The 23,181-nt window shown below is 40.5% G+C and overlaps 1 long non-coding RNA gene across 1 annotated transcript; it reads right to left on the bottom strand.

Annotated features, from left to right (window-relative positions):
• Positions 1-326: 326 nt before the first annotated feature.
• LOC143122329 (uncharacterized) lies at positions 327-22,438 on the bottom strand. The gene is made up of 3 exons (XR_012986643.1): positions 22,043-22,438; positions 2,409-2,494; positions 327-401 (listed from the first exon to the last, which is right to left on the bottom strand). It is a non-coding gene; the product is annotated as an uncharacterized LOC143122329 (long non-coding RNA).
• Positions 22,439-23,181: the final 743 nt, after the last annotated feature.

Here is a 23,181-nt window from a genome sequence, read left to right as displayed (position 1 = left end):
CCCTACCAAAGCTGAGACCAAACCTACGTCCGTGGTGTGTGGTGTGTGGGCATTGGGATCGATCTGCTGGCTACGATGTATGTGCAACCATGGCAGCTTTGGTTCCCTTTTGTAGGCGGACTTCAGAGGTCTCAGTCACATGATTGAATTTATTTATTTATTTACATGATGAATTTATTGCAATCTGTGTCCTTATGTCTTATCTATTCTGAATTGTGGACACAAATGAAGAAGTAAATTGTGTGTGTGTGTGTGTGTGTGTGTGTGTGTGTGTGTATGTGTGTGTATGTATGTGTGTATGTGTGTGTATGCGTATGTACCTATGGGCTGGGCAGTGCCAGTAGGCAGGTTGGCTCTCTTGGGTGATGGAGGTCTCCATGGTGGGGATGGGGTCTGTCAACCTAGGAGAGAGAGAGAGAGAGAGATATTTATTTCTTAGTTTATGATAACTGTGTGTGTGTGTGTGTGTGTGTGTGTGTGTGTGTGTGTGTGTGTGTGTGTGTGTGTGTGTGTGTTTTGGTGTGTGTGCGTGTGTGTGTGTGTGTTTTGGTGTGTGTGTGTTTCTTCACTCATCAAAACACTTTCATGATCCCATCAACCGCACACCTGCCACTTGCAACCTGGCAAAACAAACCCAGCCACCCAATACAGCAGAACATAAGAGCTTGGAGGACAGGAGAAGGGATAGAGAGAGGGGGATGTAGAGAAGTGTAGAGAAGAGGAGAGGTACCAATAATACAGCAAGAGGAGAGGAGAGGAGATGAAAGCAGGAATGGAGAGGGGAGAAGATGAGAGGAGAGAAGAGGAGAGCAGGAAAGAGGAGACCATTAGAGAAGATGAGAGGAAGAGGAGATGAGATGAGAGGAGATGAGAGGAGAGGAGATGAGAGGAGATGAGAGGAGATGAGAGGGAGAGGAGAGGAGATGAGATGAAAGCAGGAAAGAGGAGACCATTAAAGAAGAGAGGAAAGGAGAGGAGATGAGAGGAGAGGGAGAGAGGGGTGAAGAGTTGATGAGAGTGTGAAAGAGGAGAGAGCAGGGGTGGACAGCAGCTGCTGATGACAGTGGGAGAGAGTTGATGGGAGAGACAGAGGAGAGAGAGGAGGGGTGGACAGCTGATGAAGGGAGAAAGAGGAGAGAGAGGAGGGGTGGAGAGCAGCATGGCCTTCTGAAATGTGTCTGTCCTGCCGTAACCTCAGCCTGTGTGTGTACCTCTGATTGAGCACCACTGAATCTCCACAGAGAGAGAGAGCGAGTCAATCCACTACCAGAGAGAGAAAGAGAAAGAGAGAGAGAGAGAAAGAGAGAGAGTGAGAGAGAGCACTTGCCTGAAATAAAGGCTCTTAGGCTTAACCTAACTTTGCTCAATGACCTTTGTCTCCTAGTTCCCTAAGCTTAGCCAGAGCCCGTCTACGGAGAGCCTGGCCACTCCGTATTACAGTAAGTCCCATTGTACCAAATTTTGGTTGCAGTTCCATCAGAGTTCCACTGGGGGCGATTGCCATTAGTGCAAAATGAATGGGAGTCAATGGAGCTAGACGGCAAAATTTGTCTCTTTCACCTGATTGTCGTTGAGAAATCTCATATTGTTGGTGACCCCCCCCCCAATCCCAATCCTCCCCCACCTTTCTTATGCAGCCCTTGCCACTTAATCTACTAAACCCCTCTTCTACTGCACTTTTTACCCCCCCCATAAATGCACAAACAGGCTGATACCAGACATAATTTCACTGCATTTCTTACATCCAGTAACTATATGCATGTGACAAACTTCCTTGTATCCTTGTATCCTTGTATTTGATTGTAGTTTGTATAACTTCAACATGGGTTATAGGTCTAAAGTTGAATGAACGAGTACTTATGTCCTTTTGATTTCTTACAGGTTGGGTCGTTGTTGCCCATAAGACGCTAGCATGTACAGTAGGCTAAAGTCATATCGTGGGGACTTTATTATTTCATTTTGGCAAGTAGCCGGCTTGGGCTCATTTTTATTGACTCTGACACTGAATGTTAGCAAAATCCCGATGTAAATGGAAAAGTGTTTTCCAAAATGCACCCGACAGTAGATGGCACACCAGACCTGTCTGTGTGTGAGTGTGTGTTGGCGTGTGTGTGTGTGTGTGTGTGTTGGCATGTGTGTGTGTGTTGGCGTGTGTCTGTGTGTGTGTGTGTGTGTGTGTGTGTGTGTGTGTGTGTGTGTGTCAGGCTTGTGTAAAATTCCAGAATTAAATTGAAACTGGCTCTTAAATTCCAATTCAATTATTGAATTTCACTTGCATTTCAATTGAGGTAGCAAAAAGGAAGCAGAATTGCAATTCGAATTTTGCACAACCCTGGTGTGTGTGTGTAGGCGTGTGTGTGTTGGCGTGTGTATGTGTGTGTGTGTGTGTGTGTGTGTGCGTGTCTCACCTGGCCTTGGTCTGACTCTGGCTTTTCTTGGCAGCTGCCTCACTGGCTCAAATGGGCTCGGGGAGTTTGGTAGGGATGGGAGAGTTCTGATGGAGAGAGAGAAAAGTGAAAACAGATGGACAGTGGAAACAGACATATGGAAAGAAAGAGAGAAGAGGGGGAAAGGGTGAACAAAAAAACACAGACAGAGAGAGAGAGAGGGAGAGAGAGAGGGAGAGAGAGAGGGAGGGAGAGATAATGCAGGACATCAGCAGTGCCTAAAGCCTGAAGCCCCAGCATAACCAGCAACAGCAATAGACCACTATACCACACTCATGCAGGCACACACACACTCAAACACAAGCTTAAAACACACACACACACACACACACACACACACACACACACACACACTTACACTTACATGTTCGCTCTCTCTCTCTGTCTCAATTCTATTCAAATGAGCTTTATTGGCATGACAATAATATTGTGTTGCCAAAGCTTACATATTTGGTATAATAATACAGATAAAACCAATAATGAAAGAGATTGTAGAAGTGCAAATAAAACATATACTTAAAGGAGAATTCCGGTGTGATATTGACCTAAAGTGTGTTGAAACATGATACCGAGTGTGAACGTATGTCTCATAGCCCATCTCGGCTTGTCCCCTGCACTCCAAAATCTGGCGCTAGTTAGCCGATGCTAACAATGGTGGTGCTCCGGCATCGGCCTAGCCATGCAAATAAATCACTGTTTTACACCATTTACGAGGCTCAATGTATCTCCACACTTCATTGGTAGACTTCCAAGGGCCCTGACATTTAAAACGAGACATTGAGAACTTTGAAAAAGCACTGGTAGTTTACTTACAAGACGATTTATACAGACAGGTCCTTCACGAAGTTTAGCGTTTGCAGCCATCTTGAATTTAGTCACGATAAGTCGAGCGACGAGTAAGAATGAACAGGTATGATAAGGGATCAGATTCCAAAAATAATTCTGTGGAAATGCATGGATTCCAGTTTCTTCCAGTAGCAGCAACTGGAATCCATGCATTTCCACGGAATTATTTTTGGAATCTGATCCCTTATCATACCTGTTCATTCTAGTATATATTTAATATATACTATATTATATACTAATATATACTATATATATACTTGATTAAGTATAAATAATAATTAAGTGATCATTAAAAAATAATAGGAAAGGTGGGAAGAGGAAGACTAACTTTCTCAGTTTATGACACTCTGCCAGGAAGTGTGCTGCTATTGTTGCACTACAAAGTCCTCCCAACAAATAAGAGAGCTCGTCTTTATTAGCTACTATTGGAAATAAGAGAGCTCGTCTTCATTAGCTACTATGGGAAATAAGAGAGCTCGTCTTCATTAGCTACTATGGGAAATAAGGGAGCTCGTCTTCATTAGCTAGTATGGGAAATTGGGGAGCAATTTGATACATTTAGTTAAAGTTTTTTCTTCTAACCGAGACTTAGTTCTTGCATTCACCTCGTCTTCTACCCCTCCCTCTTGGCATCGTAGACATACAGTAGCCTGTCCCCTCTCGGTTTCCTGGTTTGTCTGTGCCTACCCCTTTCAACTTCCAGAAAGTGCTCACCAAATCTGTAGGAGGTTAGAAGTTTCCTTTTTTTATAATCTTTGATGTTAAATATGGTTCCAATTCATAATTTGTTTTCATTTTTTGATAATAGTTCCAGTGTTTCCCATACATTGACTTATTTGAGGCGGCCCACCACAATATGAACATTGACCACCACACAATGATTTTCCAGGTTGTACCAAAAATTGTGCTCAAATCTAGTTAGCATCATAACCATGCTGCGCTAATTTGTTAAAAACTGTTGCATTCAAGTTAATTCTGCAAACCTGCCACCACAAATAGAATTCAATTCTGTGGGAAACACTGAGTTCAATTTGTTGGACTGTTTTTTTATTTTGTTTAGGCAGTATTTGTAATATTCATCTTTAGTTGATTTTTCTATTTGTTTTAGTATTGCTTGAGATGTTGAGTGGATTCAAATTATATATTTTTTTCAAGTAATCAAAAGGATGTCTCTCCGGGTGTGTTTTCCTCTGCAGAAAGGCACTATTGGTGGCAGTCCTCTGATTTTGAGGACAGCAGATGGTAGTAAAATTTGCATGCCCTTTTCTCTATCTCAACTCTAGCGGATATCTTCCTAGTTCTGCCCGGCATGCAATATTTGAGGCATTCCTGTGCACTTCTAAGATGCTTTTGCAGAATTCTAGGTGTAGTATTTCCGCTGGGCTTTTGTCCCATAGATCACATTTATTTTGGTGTTTTATGCCCCCAATTTCATGCCCATATAAGAGAATTGGCTTGATTACTGAATCAAAAAAAAAATCAGCCGCAGTCTGATAGGGGGGTTGAATTGGTATAACGATTTTCTGACTGTATAGTATATGTGTGTTTATATATAAAATTGCCTGTAGATGTAATTTATCACCAAATTTAAATTGCCCGTAGATGTAATTTTCAGGCCCAAATAATTATAGCTTGTCACTTGGGAAAGTATTTCCCCACCTAAGGTGAAAGTGTGTTGGTTCCCCGTTGAACGTGACTTTTTTTTTTTTTTTTTAAAGATCATTACTTTGGATTTTTCTGTGTTTTTGGGAAGATTCCAGATTTGGAAGAACTTCTCGAGAATTGACAGGCTTTCCTGTAACCCATACTCACTTGTGAGTGTGTGTGTGTGTGTGTGTGGTGTGTGGTGTGTGTGTGTGGTGTGTGTCAATGGTGTGTGTGTGTGGTGTGTGTGTCTGTGTTTATTGGAAGATTCCAGATTTGGGAGAACTTTTCGAGAATTAACAGGTTTTTCTGTAACCCATCCTCACTTGTGTGTGTGGTGTGTGTGTGTGTGTTTGTGTGTGTGTGTGTGTGGTGTGTGGTGTGTGTGTGTGTGTGGTGTGTGTGTGTGGTGTGTGTCAATGGTGTGTGTGTGTGGTGTGTGTGTCTGTGTTTATTGGAAGATTCCAGATTTGGGAGAACTTTTCGAGAATTAACAGGTTTTTCTGTAACCCATCCTCACTTGTGTGTGTGGTGTGTGTGTGTGTGTTTGTGTGTGTGTGTGTGTGGTGTGTGGTGTGTGTGTGTGTGTGGTGTGTGGTTTTCCTGTAACCCATCCTCACTTGGGGACAGAAGTAGAAGGTCATCCGCAAACAAGAGGCACTTTAATGTCTGCCTCCGATTGTGATGCCGATATGTGATGTTAGATCATTACAGTTTTTCTCAGTCTCTATGGTGCTTTTCTCAGATCAGAATGAAAATTCTCATAACTATTAGTTCAACCTCCACAACATTTAGTCATTTGTGCACATCATAGTAGCAATTTCTCCTTCCTCTGAACAAATTGCAAATACTTTTGGACATCAGTTGCTTTCATACAATTCTCAAGATGTAACTGCCATTGACATGTAAGACATACAGTAAATACCTAGCAAAATACAGTACATTTCATTGAACTACAACTTGGTCATTTTTCATCGAAATAGACCTACAGTAAACACCTTTTGTACTGTTTTCTCCACCAAATAGGCAATACAGTACTTTGTCTAAATGTGCATTAGATGATACTTGCCTAAATAGCAACACAGAACAGACATCTCAACATAATGAATGATTGCTGATTGAAGAATTGTGCAAAGGAGTTTCACACAGGTGTATCAGAGATTCAGACTTATGCAAGGAATATATACCACCTGTGAAAAGATGTTTTCCTTTTGTTTAGCATGGGAAAACCAATAGAGTTTGGGGCTTTTGAATGACACCTGTGTTAACTGTTTTGCAAAAGGGTGTGAGAAATGTGTGAACCCAATGAAAATGTGTGAACACATTCGCAAGAGATGACTTCTGCTGTGCAAAGAAAGTAGTCATGAAGACCAAGTGGGTTCTAGTTTACTTAAGCAGGTAAAAGCAATCGAGAAAAAATTTAATAGTGATGTGAGAAAAGCACCAAAGCGACTGAGAAAAACTGTAATATATAGATTGAAGAGTATAGGACTAAGACTATAACCTTGCTGAACACCTTTGGCTTGTTTAAAGGATGTTAAGTACGTTCTTTTATTGTGGATTTTGACACAACAGCTATTATTTTTATAGATATCTTTGATCATAGGTCATACATTTTCTTTCCTATACCATTTTGTATATCCAATATTTACCATTTTGTATTTCCAAATATTTTCCTCTGGTGGTGTTGTGTACATATTTTTCAATTAATGAAAATTATTATTTATTTTTTCAGTTAATTCAGGTTGTGATATAGGGGTGTCTAAGTTATTCCGTTAGTTCAGCTTGTGATATAGGGGTTATTCCATTTTCATTTCTGAATCCAGTTCTTCTAATTTGTCAATCAATTGTGTTTGGAGTGGATTAGTTTGTCTTCACTATAGAGGGCCCTAAAATGGTCTGTCCAGATTTTTGCATCACATAGGTTTAGCTGTTTTGGAAGTCTCTAATTTGTTCCATAATCCCCAAAATGAATTTTGGTCGACGGCATTCTGAATATCTTGTAACTTTTTGTTCATGTACATACCTATTTTTCTGTCTTAGTAATAATTTATAGGCCTATTTGTTAAGAGCTTGTTGGTATAATGACCGTGTGTTTAGATTTGCAGGGCCCCTATGTTTTTTTTCTTTTCTGATAGCGCTCTTAATTGTTTTTTTTAATGTTTGACGTTTGTCAAACCACTCATTCATTATAGTTGTAGATTTCCTTGTATGTTTTTTTTTTTTCATTTTCTGTGTTTTGAAGTAAAAATTAATAACTTTTCTGTTGCTACAAAACAAAAATGTGTATATAAAGTTTTCAGTTTGGGTACTAATCTGTTTACCGAAATCACCGAAATTGAGTTCATAGGGCATAGAGTTTATTTCTGTGTTTTTGGGATGTTTCTAGCTTGTTTCTTGTTTTCAGACGTAGGGCTCTATCTTGCACCCCAGCGCAATTGACTTTGCATACTCGCGCTTTTGTCTTTCCTATTATGCAGTCAGCGCATATTGGAATTTTCCCTCCACAGGTACATGCCTGTAAACTAGGGAATTCGATTGCGCCCACGGGGTGTTTCAGCGAAAAGACAGGGCGTGTTCCGGCGCAAATGTTCACTGTTGATATTTTGCAGTTTTAGAAAACAATTCCGCCACAGACCAGGAACTCCCAGGTCTAAAGTCTGTGGCGCAAATTCAGATGCTATTTTAAGGGCGCATGCATGGCCACAGGCCTGCATGAATGAATGTGTTGCACACCAATCTACAGACACCCCTGTGCACAGACGGAAACATTCAAAGCCTTGATAATATTTGTCCATTTCCCGGTTTTGTTTCGTGCATTGGTCACCTAAAAATTTAGTAGCCTATATAGTACAACATCTACATGCAATATCTTTACAACAACAACGCCTAATTACGACCTATTAATTTGGACAACTTTATACAGCCCTATAAAGGCTAAAGTTACCTTTAGTTTTGTTCCAATTTACCGTTGTGTATTAGCTTAGAAAATTAGACGCGCCCCTAGCGGCAGCAAATTAAAGTCTAGCAACTCTCCGTTGGCTTGTGAGCTCCAGAAATCAAAACTTAATCAGGCCAATGAAATCGTGTATAGAGTCGTTAGGTGGGCTTAACATAATGATTGATGGCAGAGTTGCAACGGTTTGGCTTGAATTCCCTGCTACTTGAAAACAAATAAGATGGATGTTGCTGCTGGTGAACAGTGTGACACGAGTTAAGCCTTTATTAAGTTGGCAAACGTTTGAACTAGCCAACTAGCTCCGCTGGTGGGAAACGCATGGGACTCATAGCGCTGCCGCTGTCCTATTGTGTGCAGAGGGAATTTGAAAGACAACTGATTATCCCGCCCCTCGGACTGAGCACTGCGAACGGTGAGTTTCCAGACCCTACATTTTAATGTGGGTCTGGCTCGTCAGGCTAGTTGTGTATGGCTTTAAACATCGCGTGCGCTTTAACATCAGCCTAAGCATTATTCCAGCTGCGCTAAGGTTTTAAGCACCACAATTTTGCCTACCTTGTTGTAGCCCATCTGAAATAACTCCAAGCTTTGCTATGTTCCCTCCATCCTTTCGTTGTTTTCAAAAAAACGTTTTATATCCATGATGGCCTTGAAGTCTTGAGTTAGTAAATTAGCTTAAATCAGCTTATTATGTGCTGTTAACCAGCAACCATAGATAGTACAAGAAAGCAGCAAGTATGGCTACAATTTCTGTAGTTGCTGCATCCATTCATTGTTATTCTCTCTCCTGCTCAAACAAATGTTGTGCGTGCATTAAGTTGATGATAACATGTTTACAAACTCTACTTTACAGAAAATATTGTAAATGGCCTACTGTCATGCAGTTAATGGGATACTGTGCAGAGTTGGAAGGTTAGGTCAACTTGGAAACTGTTTCTCGTTGTTAAGTTGCCTGATGATAAGGAGCCCTTGCTTGGCCGCCTGTGCTGCGCAACGCACACTTCGCTCCTCTCATCTATACAACGTAGTTCCCATTTCTGCAAACCATACATAATTACAAAGAAAAATATTACCACACGAGGGAAATCAGTGTGGTGTCCATTAAGATGTGAAAAAATAGGCATAAATCTAGCGTACACATTTTCACGAATCACGGATGTGTTGATGGCATAAATTAGGAAATATTAGAGGACTTATAAAGGAGACGTGATGTTGAACTGCATGCCGATGCCATTTAACCCAAATGCCCCAGCAGCAGCACGGGAGAGAAGAGATTAACTGACAGAAGATATGCATTGTCTATAGAGAGGTAATGTTAGATTACATTGTACATTCCAAAAATATCACCATGCATTCATAACCTCGTGATTCCGTGATAGTGATCCCAAAACATCGGAAAGTATGTCTTTGTGACAATTCTGTATTACATTTTGTCAAGAGGAAAAATCATATAACTGTTCCCAACTGCAGCCAATATCGCGTAGGTATTTAGCTATAGCCTAGTCCTACTGTCCTACTTATTATTTCACATAGGACGGCAAAGCATAGCTGTCAACATTTTTCGGGTTATTCAACCAAAATACGGTGAAATTTCAACAATCATCTTTCTGTTGCTATCCCTCTGCCGACAGCAAGAATTCGTACTACAAAACTGCTACACAAACTAAATGAGGTATGAAGCTAGGTCTAACATACTACAAAACTTGCTACACATACTAAATGAGGTATGAAGCTAGGTCTAACGTACTACAAAACTGCTACACAAACTAAATGAGGTATGAAGCTAGGTCTAACGTGGCTTTGCTTACACACACACACACACACACACACAAACACACTGCGCTAACTAAATGAGGTATGAAGCTAAGCTAGGTCTAACGTGACTTTGCTTACAGATTGGCGTCAAATCGCACTCTCACAATCGTGCTCTTGCTATCATCAGAACAGGAGTACGGAGGATGCCATGTCAACGGCACTTCACTTCGCCCTGTCCTACCTTGACAATAGCAACACCTATGTGAGAATGCTGTTCATTCATTTCAGTTCAGCATTCAACACAATCATCCCCTCCAAACTGATCACCAAACTCAGTGAACTGGGAATCAATACCTCCCTCTGTAACTGGATTGTGGACTTCCTAACCAACAGACTGCAGTCTGTTAGGTTCGATAACCACACCTCCTCAATCCTCACCCTGAACACCGGCGTACCACAGGGCTGTGTGCTGAGCCCTCTCCTTTACTCCCTCTTCACCTACAACTTCACACCTGTACATGGGACTAGAGGGTGACAATTTTTCGGGACTCCCGCGGGTCACGGTATTCCCGTGGGTTTCCCGCAGTACGGGAGTAAATTTCACTGTTGGTAACGTGATTGGGACGGGACAGGAAATAATAAACGGGAGCTGGCGGGAAGCCAAAAATTAGGCTATTAACTTAAAAAAATGACGCTGCAATGCAGTGAGTGCGCCCAAAGACGTGAGACATTTCGTTTTAGAAAAGATAACCAATTACAACCCACAATACGTTTGTTGTTGATTGGTAGCCTATCAGAGCAAGACAAGCAGCTGCCCTGTTCACAATCAATCAGCTTCAGATAGGCCCTGAGGCAAAATGGATGCAAAGAAACAGTTACAGGCGAAAGTGTCAGCAAAGGACGGCTCTATTCAATTGCACGAGCTGTCCGGGAAAAGCGATTCTCGTTGAGTTTAATGTGTCATGCAATGTTGGGGCATGGCACCTCGACGATCGCATTCCTCAATATATTTAGCCTATCTATCGCATAACCTGGCGGAACGCAAAAAATAGTTTTGTTTACTCATAGCAACAACGTTGCTATGCTTCGCTGGTTTAACGTGATGAGAACGGTGCAAACCAAAGATTCTAGAACAGAGCTCTGTTCTAGAATCTTTGGTGCAAACTTAACTGATGGGATGAGATCTAACTAAGAAATTATTTAAGCATAGCCTACAGCAAAGTACTGTAAAATATGTAATTTTAATGTAGCCCAAAATGATCGGCTATTAAAGAAAAGTTAGACAAGGCTTTCTGCCCTACCAAAATGTATGATCACCGCACGCTACTGTAGCCTAACAGTCGGATAACTTTAGACATCAACATAGGGAGCGGGACGGGATTCGGGAGTCTTTCTCTCGGGATTTTGCGGGACAGAATTTTTTTGGGGGGGCTGTCACGTGATCGGGATATGACGGGAGTATTTGTGCGGGCTCGGGATGGGACGGGAGTGAAAATTGCTTCCCGTGTCACCCTCTACATGGGACTGAGGTGGAGCGTGTCACCAGCCTCAAGTGGGTGTCCACATCTCTGGGGACCTCTCTTGGACCCTCAACACCTTTACCCTGATCAAGAAGGCTCACCAGTGTATCTTCTTCTTGAGGTGACTAAAGAAGGTCCACCTGTCTCCTCAGATCCTGGTGAACTTCTACCGCTGCCTGCACCATCGACCAACAACCAACCAACAGCATCCTCACCAACTGTGTCACAGTATGGTATGGCAACTGCTCTGCCTCTGACCAGAAAGCACTGCAGAGGGTAGTGAAAACACCAGTTCCTCATTCTCTTCCACCTCCCCTCCACTGCCCTCTGCACCTTAGTGACAACCAACCAACACCTACCCCACACCCCCAAACCTACTACCACCTACCACAGACGCCTCCTTGCCTGTGCCTGATGAGCTGAACCACATCCATGGGGCTGCTTTGACAAGGAGCCCAAGGCCAAACAATGAGGTGGCCATCAAGGCTGTGGTCTCCACAGAGCACCAGCCCCTCACACTCCCAACTACAGGATACATTGCGCATGCCATGAACCGTACGATGCACACATGCCCTGAACCGAGACAAGTGAACTGAACATGAACTATTCCACCCCTGCTGTAAACTGTAAACCATACCATTGCTTAACTGTATACTACTGTCTACACTGCACTATAAGTCATATACTGTTCACACTGCACTTTTCTACTTTTTTGCACTTCTGGTTAGACGCTAACCTCATTTTGTTGTGTCTGTACTTGTACTCTGCACAATAACAATAAAGTTGAATCTAATCTAATCTAATCTAATCTATTTGCGGATAGATAGATCGGCTGTTTGCATACGACTGGTTTATTCCAATTAATTTCACCAGAGAAGCCTCGATCATTTCAGGGTCTCCGCCTTGGCAAAGCTTTTCCCAAACTGCCCATATTGCCAGAGACATTTAATACGCCTCAGCGGAAGGACACCCGTTATGACATGGAACATCGCTGCCAAACTCGGGGCTAAAATATTTAACAATATTTGAAAAATAACAATAACAATGTTGCAATTAAGAAATTATTTGGTAACACTCCAAAATAAGGTGCCATAATAAATAGCAAACTAGTAATTACCTAACCCTTTGTTAATATTTGTTAATTGTTACTAAAATATCTATTTGGCACAAGTTAATAGTTTTTTCATCATTAATTAAATATTAGTTGTTTGCATAAAATATGTATGTTAATGTTTTAACAAATCTATTAACTAATATTGTATTAATATATGTTAATAGTTAACTAAATATATTTTTGGCACTAATTAACAGTTATGTCTTACATCGTTTAAATGTTAAATGTTTATTTACAAACTATATGCTAATATAAAAGTTAATGACATATTATTATTTATCTAGCTTTTCTGATTAGCTTTGTGGAGAATTTATGGAATTTATGGTTTATGGCTTTATGGTCTTGTGGGGTGTATAAGGCACCCTACTGCCAGTGGTTGGTTGTGTGAGAGTTTGCGCTCCTCTTCTTCCACTTCATCCTTATTGGATACCTTTGTGGTTGGCTGTCCTGTAATTGGTGACTCTCTGTCTAGTGTTTGAAAGTAGTGTACTCTTTGCCTTTGGAAGTACTATTTGGTTGCTGCTTGAATTTGGTGAATTCAGGGGAGGGGGGTGTAACAGAGTTACAGTGTTTGTATGTGATTTTCGCCGTAATTAAGCAGCTTTATTGAGATTGGTGTTTTGGAGCCCCCTTTGGAGAAACGCTACACAGCAGCTCTGCTGCGTTTTGTCCTTGTATTGTTGCCATAGCCGATCAGAAGCGGTATGCTTTGCATTGCGTAGGTTGACTGTAAAAAGCTCTCCTCACTTTGTTTTAATTTTGTAACTGTAAAATGTTGTTTAAGTTGAAAACTTTGATATACCACCTGTATTATGTTACTTTACATGTATTGTTAAGAGTTGGGTGCAATTCTAGCAACTTAGAAAACGTTTATTAATGTTTTCATTATGACCACGAGTTCATACACTAACGTGACTAACTGTAAACTAACGAGTCTAACGTGACTAGCTGTAAACTCCGCTAGCAACTTTCCATGCATTCAATGTAGTTTAGCTTAGTGTGCATGAAAAGTGCAATTCAGTCTAGCAGGAGATGAATGTACATTTAGCATTATGTTTATGCATTACCTCCGTATGGTCTACGTCTGTGAGTGTTTAGTGAGTCTCAGAATATTAATAAACTGTCGTTCTGTGCACCTGAACATTCCATGTCGCATTTCTCCCTTGCTAGTAGGGCTGACAGTGATGGTATAGGAATGATGCATGTAATATAGCCCATTCAACTACTTGTTGTTTTGTTTTAACTTTTCCTAAAGGAATAAATGTGATAAGCCAGTTTTGGTCTCAGTCCCTTCACCGTCTGACTAGTTATATATTACTAATATATTAACAAAGCTTAACCCACTTTATTATAAGGGTCCCCCATACCGATAGTTATATATTACTAATATATTAATTAAGCTTAACCAACTTTATTATAAGGGTCCCCCATACTGATAGTTATATATTACTAATATATTAATTAAGCTTAACCAACTTTATTATAAGGGGCCCCACGCGTATAGCTATATACTACTAATATATTAATTAAGCTTAACCAACTTTATTGCAAGCGGTTCCGGCGCCGACAACAGTGGCAGCATGTCAAGGTAGCTCCATGTTTTTTTCTTGAATTTCCCCTTGGGGATCAATAAAGTATCTATCTACTGTATCTATCTATCTATTGTAAGGGTCCTATGGAGAGCGGTTCATATTGGGATAGGCAGAAGCACAGTTCTGGTAGTCCAGCCAGGATATTGTCATTTAAAAAGTGAAGTTGCAGCCCTCAACTGTTGTTGATGTTGTGTTTTGTCATGCCATGTTGTGTTTTGGCCTGATGCGCCACCCTCCACCTATCTACTAATCACAAAGTCAGTAGTGTTTCGCCATCAGGGTTGGCAACCTCGAGTCAGGGGGGAGGGGGAGGGGATACACCGCTCTTCAGTATTTTGAAAGTGATTGCAGTACCAGTTTTGGCCACAATCTTTGTGGTTCCTTTAATTAATGATGAAAAAACTATTAATTTGTGCCAAATAGATATGTTAGTAACAATTAACAAATATTAACAAAGGGTTAGGTAATTACTAGTTTGCTATTTATTATGGCACCTTATTATGGAGTGTTATCAATTATTTGTATAAAACGGTAGTTTCACATAGATTAATAACCATTCCTGTTTCTCCATAGGCTACACCACTTGTAAGTAAACTGGCAAATGTATTGTTGTAGAGTTATAAATATGTAATAGGCTACTTTACTTTGTAATTATGGCATATGTCTGTTTCTTTCCACACTTGCAACTGCCTGTACACTTTATGTGCGCCTCCTTATTTCATTCGTCTTTCTTTTTACTTTGAATCCTGCCTGCCTCCCTTTTTTACCCTACAATGTTCAGTGCTTTGAGTAGGCTATGATAAAGCGCTCTACAAATCAAATGCAGAGTGCAGGTTTTGTACTGGGGTTTGAGGGCAGGTGGGGTGACTGCTTTCTCCTGTTGCTACATAATGCCAGAAGTTAAAGGGCTTGCTGTGGTGCTAAAGGAAGTTACTTAAAGTAATAGCTGTATGAGGGACTGTACTGTCCTCCCTGTGTGTATCGAACACAATTTGACAGCCAGCCTAACTCCTTCAAGAAAACGTGCGAGTCAGGTTTTAGCCTCCAAGCTCCGGTTTTAATGAATAATGAGTAAAACTGAAAATGATACAAAACATATGTATTCAATATTCAATATCTGAAGAAATATACGATTAAACAGATGAAAAAGTATCCATCAGTAGCTGATCACACATAGAAGGCAGCATGGTTTTATCAAATAAAGATAGATTTATCAGAAATTACCAAATAATGTCACTAAATTTACAATCTACTTTAAAGCAACACCAAAGAGTACCTTAAAATAATGTTTCCAAAATTTTTTCCGTGGTTCATCAACTCATCACAGGGTGAACGGCACTTCTGCATTCGCTTCGCGGCCCTCTATCGGCTATAACCGCACTATGTAAGTTTGCCAGATCGGGTAGCGGGTTTGTAGTTCGATGGAATGAGACATAAGAAACTACAAATTTGACTTGTATGATGTCGCAATACATCGTACTTTCATAAAATCATGCAACATATTCTACCTTGTCTATGGACATCGTTATTTGCAAAGCCATTGCTGGATAAACAAATAGCGTGCGTGCGACAGAGGAAAAGTTCTATGGTGTTGCTTCACAGTTTTTCTCGATCGTTTTGATACCTGTGTCAACTCTGAAATCACACTCTCAAAACAGTTAACACCCGTGTCTGAACAAAAGCACTCTGGACAAAATGACACATTTTGCTTGCAAAAGGCTGTTACTCTCTCAAAACACTTAAAACATGCAGCAAAAGCAAATCTTGCCTTCAAACACTACAACTTGTTGCCAATTAAAAAACACTCTTTAATCAATCATTACACACTGGACAACAAAATGCAAAATCTAGTTCTCAAAATGAGCATTTTTGCTATGTCTGTTCCATTACTTTCTCATTTTTCTGGTATCAGAAAAAAACTGTGAAAAGACAAAATGTACTGAATAAAAAAAAAATTATTCATTCCTCCCAAGATGTAACTGCCATTGACATGTAAGACATACAGTAAATACCTAGCAAGACACAGTAAATTTCATTGAACTACAACTTGTCATTTTTCATCGAAATAGACCTACAGTAAACACCTTTTGTACTGTTTTCTCCACCAAATAGGCAATACAGTACTTTGTCTAAATGTGCATTAGATCCATACTTGCAAATAGCAACACAGAACAGACATCTCTTATGTATAATGAATGATTGCTGATTGAAGAATTGTGCAGAGGAGTTTCACACAGGTGTATCAGAGATTCAGACTTATGCAAGGCCACCTGTGAAAAGATGTTTTCCTTTTGTTTAGCATGGGAAAACCAACAGAGTTTGGGGCTTTTGAATGACACCTGTGTTAACTGTTTGCAAAAGGGTGTGAGAAATGTGTGAACCCAATGAAAATGTGTGAACACATTCGCAAGAGATGACTTCTGCTGTGCAAAGAAAGTAGTCATGAAGACCAAGTGGGTTCTAGTTTACTTAAGCAGGTAAAAGCAATCGAGAAAAACTGTAAGTAAGCAATTATTAAACTTACGGACGATGCTTTTCAAAGGCTTTAACATACAGGATGTAGAAAGATGATAATTCAGCAAATAACTCAAAATGTGCTGCTGCTTATCAAGATGGTTGTTGGGCGTCAGAAAGTTGCTCTTTTGAGTAAGTAATGCGGAAGGTGTTAAGAGGAAGGGCATGTCTGGATCAGTTTGGATAGGGACAAGCGGTCTGGCATTCATGATGGCGGACACTTCGGCCATCAAGGTGCACAGGACTTCATGTGAAAGAGCTATCTTAGTCTGCATCAACATGGAATCCAGTATTTTACGAGCCACTCCTATCATGCGCTCCCATACCCCTCCCATGTAATGCGATAGACTTTAAGTGTGGATGTTGCAGGGCCACTTTGGTTGTCGGTATTTCAGCCCTGTTATCAGGTATCTCATTGCATTCAATCAGAGTGGGGAGTCCAAAGCTGTATAATTGGTTCTATATGAAAACCTTCAGCTCTTCTGCCGCATGTATCCACTACGCCAGCACAGGTCTTCAAGGAGTATGGAGCTTCGGTGTCATGAACACCAAAAAGATCAAAAAATTCAGACCTTGCCAATGACCTGTTGCTCTGATCATCGAACATAGCGTACATTCTTGCAGCCATTTCAGGTTTCCCGTGTGGATAGACTTTAAAGGAACACGCCACCCAATGTCAGTAGTAATATATGTTCTTACCTTAACTTTCACGAGTTGAGTCATACCTCTCCCGTGTCGGTATGTGCACTCAAACGCTCTGGGGCGCGGCGCGAATGTGTTAGCATGTTGCTATGCTAGCGGGCTCAGACGTAGCCAGACGTAGAAGTAATCAAAAACATCCATGTTTTCCCGACTTAAATACTGTTGCACGAGTAGTTGATAAAAATGTCTACGGTCACACAACATGAAACGTGGCTATTTTCCAAGCGAATAAACAGGAGAACTACAATGTGTGGCGCAATAGCACTTGGGAGTACTTTGACCTAGCGTAGTAATATTAATTAACACCTAATTGTAGATCCTATCCACCACAGAGTTTAGAATCCATGCTTGATCGACCCCTCAGCCTCCCCCTCCCCTCTGAGCGAGAGCACACACACTAGAGATGCGCTGATGGGCTATTATTTCAACCATAACTGCAAACTTATCATCCATCAGCCATCCATCAGCACCAAAGTTTTTTGACCATTTTTAAAACCGCACCCGCCCACCATCTGCTGGTTGTTTTAATGTATATGGGTGATGCAGCGCTGCTGACGTGAGGCTAGAAAGCTCTTGCCTGTTCTAGAAAGACTGATCCAATGCAGCAAATATATTAAAAGGCTAAAGTCCTACATTGGCTATGTTGTAGCCTATCCCCAGAATATCAGCAGCAAACTCAGTCTGTCTCGCAAAACAGTCTCCAAATAAAACGTACATCGGCATGTTGCCTATTCTGCCAGCTTGTGCCAATATCGTCCAAAATGCTTGATTGCATTGCATTCTCCACATTTTTAACTAAGTTTTCATGTACCACATCAGCATTTTTGTTCAGTGAATCTTTTGTAAATTGCTTTACAATTACCGTCGGGCCTATAGGCCTATTTCCTGGCTTGCCTCAGCTTTGGTCACGTCCTTTTACAATTTTATCATTGTAATAAAAAACGATGCATTAGTGAGGCACCCTGTGTCTGTGATGAACAGTGGATGGAAGGATATACAAGGGGCACCTGTATGTGTGAAGTGCATGAGTGTGCTTCATGAAGTTTTAAAGAATGCCAGCACTATGGTTGAGTATGTGCCCTGACTACCATACCACAAATCTTAAAAATATATAAAAAATTAAAAAATGATAAAAAAATATTATTATTACTATTGTTAAAGTGTACATTTTTAATTTAAAATAAGAGCAGTTAAAACTGTCCAGTCAAATTGGGCCACGAACAGTAAATTAAGGGAGGTAGCAACGAACAGTGTTTAAAGGTTAATCACCCAAGTAACGTTTCGGGCTACTGCCCTTCTTCAGACTTGAACAATAAGACACATCAACAGTTCTTAACAGTGATAACATTACTCTAACAAGGACATCCCATGCAGGTACAATGGAAGTACACAAACACACCATCTGACATGAGAAGCAGGGTAGACATTTACATTTGTTTACAAATTTGGTCTTTTTTTGTATCAGCACAAGCAGATCAAAACTGGTGCTCAGGCATATTGGATCACGATGCAGAGTCAAAAAGTCAAAGGAATGGTCGCAGGTCAAAGTCCTCATTCATTCCTTTGGGAGCAAGAGTATCTAAGGTGTAAATCCAGAAAGCTTCTCGTTTCAAAAGTAGGGAATTGATGTCTCCCCCCCTGGGAGGTGTTTTTAAGACAGGTTATGTGAACTTTGAGTGAAATGAACAGCGACAGGGCTTTTTGGGTCATGATTTCTAATATTGGACAGAAATTCTTTTCTTTAATGGTCTCAAGGTCTTGCCTATGTATAGGGATGTAACGGTATGAAATTTTAACCTCACGGTTATAGTGACCAAAATCATCACGGTTTTTGGTATTATCGCGGTATTTTGAAAAGTGTGTTCAATATGTTCAGAAAACACTGATAGGCCTACACAAGCTGAAATAGTTTCAACAAGTTTGACAGTGTTTACTATGTTACTAAAATATGGGCAAAACCTTATCAAAAGTTAACCAGGGACGCCGGAACTCATTTTCACCTAGGGGTGCTCATAGTTGTTACTGAGTAGATGTGATCCCTTTATTCTGGTGCATTTTAAGGTGGCCTATTGCTACTGAAGAAGGACATATTTTCATTCACATTCATAGGCCCACATCCTGACTGCCAAAACAAACTTTGTGGCTACATGATGCAGTGTACGTTTTGAGGTGAAAATGTTCCACCTTTTAAAAGCAGGTGTAGCCTAATCCGAATCTCAGTTAAATCCATAAATTAGACATCAGAATCAGTAGGGTACCAGTTTTGTTTCATTGTACAAGACCTACTGTGTCAAAAGCAGGCTCAGATGAAGCTGGGAAGGATTAAACACACGGTTTCAACACCACGGTAATCAATCGTGATAATTATGATATTTGAAATGAAAACGGTAATTGTTATCGTCAACATTTTTATCGCGGTTTACCATTATACCGGTAATCGTTACATCCCTACCTATGTACGCTCGGCCACAGGGGCATTTGAGCATATAAATCACATTAGATGTGTTGCATGTGATGGTGCCTTTAATGTCAAATGACTTCCCTGTGTGCGGGTGGCTGAAAGTCTTAGTCTTTTGAGTGAAATTGCACTGTGTTTACCGCCCACACCTATAGTTGCCGGGGGCGGGGGGGTGGGGGTGCTCCTGTAGTTTAGTTTAGTTTAGTTTATTAGTTTTGTTTGACAGGGACCATGCATAGAATAGCTTCTATACCAGGGTTAGCTAAATAGCTAATTTGCACCTGTAGTCCCTGGGCAGGATGTTCAAGCACAGTAAAAACATAAACAAACACAGACATGAAAAGACAACAAGATAAACATTACAAATAGAAGAAAAACTAAGTGAAGTGACTTTTTAAAACGTTTAAAACTTAAAGACTCTGATACGGAGTGGGATTGAGTTCCATTTTCTAATTGCTTGATATGAAAATGCTGATTGGCCAAAAGTGGTCTTTTTGAATGTAGTGTAACAGTCTCCTCTCATTGCAGCCCTAGATACCCTAACATTGTCTCTACAGAATGACACACATTGCTTAAGTGGTGGTGGTGCAAGATCATGGGTCAATTTGTACATCAGGCACATGTCAGAGAACCAAATAAAACTGTCAAATGTTAACAGGCTATGTTTTTTTATAATAGTACAGTGGTGATAATTTCTTGGTTTTTTATCAAGCACTTTCACAGCCTGTTTGTATAGAGAGTACAAGGGTTTCAGAGTGGTCACACCTGCCTGGGACCAGCTTGTAGCACAATAAGACAAATGGCAGAAAATCATTGAGAGCATAAACAGTTTACAGCATGTAAGGGTAATTGATGTCTAATATGTCTAAAAGTAATCAAACTCGCTCTAACATTTCTGGATATCTTCTTAATATGCTTTCTGAAATTTAAATTGGAATCAATGATTATGCCCAGGTATTTAAAGTGGTCAACAATTTTGATCACCTCTCCTTTGACCAAGATGTCAGGTTGTTGCTGTGCATTTCCCTTTTTAGAGAAATACATAGCAACAGTTTTACTTACATTGAGAGTCAGACAGCTACTAGTTAGCCAATCTGACACTTTATTTAGGACTGCAGTAAGTTTTAAAGCAGCCTGTTCTCTATTTTTGGCATGTGTATAGATTACTGTATCGTCCGCATACATTTGGATATTGACATCTGGGCAAATCAGAGGGAGGTCATTAATATATAAACTAAATAAAATTGGTCCTAAAATTGATCCCTGTGGGACTCCAATGGAACTGTTGGCAAAGGAAGAGCATACATCATTAATTCTGGTGCACTGCTTCCTTGAATCTAAATAAGACTCTATCCATGTCAGAGCTTTAGTGGAAAAATTAAACTTAGATAACTTTGACAACAGAACATTATGATTTACGGTGTCAAAAGCTTTTCTGAAATCAAGGAAAACAGCACCAACAACACCCCCATTATCAAGGCTGGATTTAATTTGCTCAATAAAGTAACAGTTTGCTGTCTCAGTTGAGTGGTTCTTTCTAAAACCAAATTGCATAGGGTGCAGTGGAGAATGGCCCTGATTTAAATGATCCATCAACTGGTCACACACTATCCTTTCACTCACTTTAGAAATGACAGGGAGTATACTGATAGGTCTGTAGTTCAGTTATCAGTTATATCACCAGCCTTGTAAACAGGAGTTATTGCTGCTGTTTTCCAAGCCAAACGAAAAAAACTATGATTAAAAGACAGGTTGACCAGATGTGTTATTGGAGTGGAGAGGATATATTTATACTTCTTCACAAATGCACAGTCACAATCAAAAACATCTTTAGCCTTTGAGTTCTTAAGGTGGCCTATGGTTTTAACTAAAGAGGATTCTGTGACCTCAGATATGTTAAAAAGTGGGAGATTGTCATTTGGTGGTGTGATGCATTTCTCTCTAGGTCCAAATCCTATTGCTAAATCTTGCACAGAATCAATGAAATAAGTATTAAACTCAGAACAGATTTTGACTTGATTTATCTTGTTTTAATTTGCCCTGTACTTGTAGCTCAAGCCCCTTATCTCTGTTACTATTATGATCGATCCTTTTTAAGGACCATATTAATGTTTTTCCAAGTTTGCCTGCTATTTCCTTTGGAGTCCTTGAAAAAATTGCTTTTGATTTTCTAAGTTCTTTTACAACTTTGTTACGCAATTGTTGAAAGGTTCTTCTATCATGGGCTAACCCAGACCTAACTGCAGTTTTTAATGCATAGTCCCTCTGCCTCATTAAAGCCCATACTGTACTTGTTTACTGAGCCAGGGCAAGTTTTGCTGTAGGAAGTGGGCAGGGGTCAAAGAGGGAAGGTGGGCTCGAACCAGGGAATTATGCAGATTGGGGGGTCTCTTAAAGACTACCCGGGGGGTGATGTAAAGACTTTTAGTCCCGGCCGGGTCAGATTGGATTATGTGCCAGTGGTTGTTGATGATATTTTGGATCTGCTTACCAATAGGGGAGTACAATGCAGTTCACCTTGGGTGTAGGGTTCTGAACTCTGGTGCGTTGGAGACATTCATCCTGGGTAACCTGTTCGTAGCGACAACGCGCATTGTGGATCCATTCTGGTTTATATTGTCTTTGATTGAGAAGATTCTCAAGGTCTGCAACTTGAGCTTGATAGTCCTCATCTTTACTGCATATGCGACGTATACGGCTAAACTGTGAAATTGGAAGGCCCCTTTTCAAAGCTGTGGGATGAAATTATTTCCCATGTAGAATCGAGTTCCTGACTGTGCTTTTTCTGTAGAGGTTTGAGCCCAGTGTATTCCTTTCCCTATAGACCAGGATGTCCAAAAAGTTCATCTCCTGTGCACTCTGTTCGATGGTGAATCTGAGATGCTGTGCATTGGAGTTGATGAATTTGTGGTCACTCAAAGTCAAGTCACTCAATTCCGCTTCAGACCCCTTCCAGATAAAGAATATATCATCTATGTACCTCTTCCAATGAAACACCTTGTGGAGGAATAGGTTGCGCTGTCCATTGAAGATGACTTGGTACTCAAAGTGTCCACAATATAGTGAAGCAAAGCTGGGGGCCATTTTGGCACCCATGCTCGTGCCTGATATCTGAGTAATCAGAGCCAAAGAGGAAGAAATTAGATGTCAGCACAATCTCAATAAGGTCTACAATACAGCTTGTACTGGGCCTACAAACTGGTCGCAAATTGAGAAAAAACTCTGATGCTCTTAAGCCAAGGGTACGTTAGTGTATAACGATTTAATGTTCATAGTCACTAATAGGCATGGTTCATCAGTTAGTTCAATCGACTTCAGTAGTTTAAGGAAATCCATAGAGTCTTTCACGTATGATGGTAGGTTAGTCACCAAAGGTTGTAGAAAGAAATTGACAAAAGCTGAAATGTTTTCAGTGAGGGAGCCTATTGCGGCCACAATTGGGCAATCCGCCGGTATGTCTGTGTATTTTTTGTGGATCTTTGGTAATGTATAAAGACTGGTGTATCAGGAAACTTAGTCGTCATAAATGTGTGCTCAGGTTTAGAAATTTCACCTGACTCCAGGAAATCATCTAGTTTTTTCTGAATTCTGTGTTTAAAGTCCTGTGTGGGATTACGGTTCAATTTTCTG

This window comes from Alosa pseudoharengus, unplaced genomic scaffold (genome assembly GCF_046254945.1).
Source record: "Alosa pseudoharengus isolate Yale_2024_CS ecotype anadromous, Long Island Sound unplaced genomic scaffold, YU_APseudo_1.1 YU_APseudo_1.1_scf_14, whole genome shotgun sequence".
Taxonomy (NCBI): domain Eukaryota; kingdom Metazoa; phylum Chordata; class Actinopteri; order Clupeiformes; family Clupeidae; genus Alosa; species Alosa pseudoharengus.
This window is presented reverse-complemented; position numbering and strand designations above follow the sequence as displayed.